Source organism: Heloderma suspectum, chromosome 15 (genome assembly GCF_057233095.1).
Source record: "Heloderma suspectum isolate Gila_16-S chromosome 15, 16-S_ref, whole genome shotgun sequence".
NCBI classification, from domain to species: domain Eukaryota; kingdom Metazoa; phylum Chordata; class Lepidosauria; order Squamata; family Helodermatidae; genus Heloderma; species Heloderma suspectum.
Window position 1 is genome coordinate 5,584,010 of NC_139472.1, and position 2,595 is coordinate 5,586,604.

At 47.6% G+C, this 2,595-nt stretch overlaps 1 non-coding gene across 1 annotated transcript; it reads right to left on the reverse strand.

Moving 5' to 3' along the window:
- Positions 1-770: 770 nt before the first annotated feature.
- Positions 771-843, reverse strand: TRNAR-CCU (transfer RNA arginine (anticodon CCU)). The gene has a single exon. It is a non-coding gene; the product is annotated as a tRNA-Arg (tRNA).
- Between the last annotated feature and the right edge of the window lie 1,752 nt (positions 844-2,595).

A 2,595-nucleotide genomic window follows, 5' to 3' on the forward strand; every position in this document is an offset into this window, starting at 1 on the left:
TTCAGGCAGCAAAATATCTTGGGCCAGCACTGGATTTTGCCATAGAAAGAATCAGCGGTCTTCTCTATAGCGCAACCATATATATTTGTTGCCCTTACCCCCTTTCTGCCAGTAGAGGGCAACAGTGTATAACATGAAATGTTGTGTTGCGCGCCAGGGGTAAGAGAAACTTCTGCCTGTAACCCAACTCAAGAGCGGGTCCTGAAGAATACTTAACAGGGATTAGCTACCCCTTAACACCTTTTAAGCACCCTTTCCAGACGGATTAGCCATCCATTGTCTTTCCCCAAAATGCTTATGTACATTTTCCAGGCCACAAGCTTAGCAGGGCTGCTGTGAGCCCAAATCTACAGAGCAGTAAGTCTGTCCAGACAATGCATGATTCACCATTTCTGCAGTAGGCCTTTTTTCTGTTGCAGGGCTTTTTCCGGCTAAACACGCATAGGACTGCACCCTTAGCTGTTCTTAGAGTGCCCCAGGGGTCAGGCAACACACACAGCCTTGCTTTAAAGCTAAATTTGTCCCTTTTAGGCCACTGCTGCAGTATGCCATAGAACTTTGGCAGCAAACTGCCGATTGGTTTGCTGCTACCATTGCTGAAATTCAGCAGTGTGCGATGGTGCCGCACCCAGGCATTTCTGGGGCAGGGGGTGTTGAAATTGGCCCCCGGAGCCCTCAAAGCTCCCATCCCTGGAGTAGACTTGAACCCACATCACAGAGCAGGTCCCTCCTGGCTACTCAGCCACAGCAGCAGACAGAAACAGGGACCTCACCCCAAATGGGACTTGAACCCACAATCCCTGGCTTAGGAGGCCAATGCCTTATCCATTAGGCCACTGGGGCTTGATAAAGAGAATGCACTGTCCACACTTACCTGGGAATAAGCCTCACTGAACATAGTAATCTCTTTGGGAATATTCATCTACTACAGCATCATAATTCACAAGTTCACAAGTCCCTGCCCCAAGAAGCTTCTTTTAAGTAAACATTCCTAGGGTCAGACTGTAAAAGGAAAGTTTTCAGGTTGAAGAACAGAACCTGCTATTGAGTTTTAATTTTTTTGCGGGGAACGCCAAACAGACATTTGGAAAATGCTGCGTTATTTCACCCCCACTTGGGAAACGATCCTTGCTCCACATGGGCCTAGTTTACTGGCAGTGCCTCAGTGAGGGGGTGGTGTGGGGGAAGTAAATAGTTTCTACAGACAACTTTTTCACAGGACGGGGTTCAAGAGATACATCAGCTCAGTGACTCAACTGGGACTCAACGCACACAGAACCATCAAAGCATCAGCCAGAGCTAAACAGTATTGTCGTTTTTCCCACAGGGGAGGAAGGCGTGGAAACCATTATCATATTATATCCCTCCTCATTGAAGCCAACCCATCAATCAGGCTCTTCAGTCTTGCTCCTTCAATGGGCGAGGGGCCTGTGGGTTCTTCAGCTCCCAGAGCTCTCCCAGTGGGGGACCAAAGGGATGGAGACACCGTTGCCGCGGCGACCCTTGTTGCTGCTTCCTGTTGCTCCAGATGTCTGCCAGTGTGCCTCCGTACAAACCAGCATTGTCCCATATGGAGGCAGAGGGACTCTTTCACTAACCACCTTGGAGACAGAACCACACACACACACACACACACACAGAGTCTAAAGCTATTCCCCTGTCTTAAATATCAGTGGTTTGTCTCCATCACATCGCAAATGGATTCCCATCTGGTCTGAAATATTTCCCTCTTCCAAAGGTTTGTGGCCATGTGGAGTTTTCAACAACAACAACACTCATCCATCCATCTAATATAGCATCATAGTTGTTCACAAGTCCCTGCCCCAAGGAACTTGCAATCTAAAATTCAGCACAGAGGAAACAACAGAAGAAGGGGAGGGAAAGGGAGGCATGGGTGAACAGAGAAACAATGGGTAGTATCCAATGTTAATCCTATGTAAAGTAGACCCATTGAAATGAATGAGACCAACTTAGTCACAACTAACTTAAGTCCCATTCATTTCAATGGCTCTAGTCAACATAGAATCATAGAATAATAGGGTTGGAAGGGGCCTATAAGACCATCGAGTCCAACCCCTGCTCAATGCAGGAGTCCAAGTCAAAGCATCCCTAACAGATGGCTGTCCGGCTTCATCTTGAATGCCTCCAGTGTGGGAGAGCCAACTACCTCCCTAGGTAATTGGTTCCCTTGTTGTATTGTTTTTCCTGATGTTCAGCCAGAATCTGGCTTCCTGTAACTTGACCCCCTTATTCCGTGTCCTGCATTCTGGGATGATCGAGAAGAGATCCTGGCCTTCCTCTTTGTGACAACCTTTCAAGTACTTGAAGAGCTCTATCATATCTCCCCTCAGTCTTCTCTTCTCAAGGCTAAACATGCCCAGTTCTTTCAGTCTCTCCTCGTAGGGCTTTGTTTCCAGTCCCCTGATCATCTTCGTTGCCCTCCTCTGAACCCTCTCCAGTTTGTCTGCATCCTTCTTAAAGTGTGGTGCCCAAAACTGGACACAGTACTCCAGATGAGGCCTAACCAGTGCTGAGTAGAGGGGAACTAGTACTTCACGTGATTTGGAAGTTATACATCTATTAATGCAGCCCAAA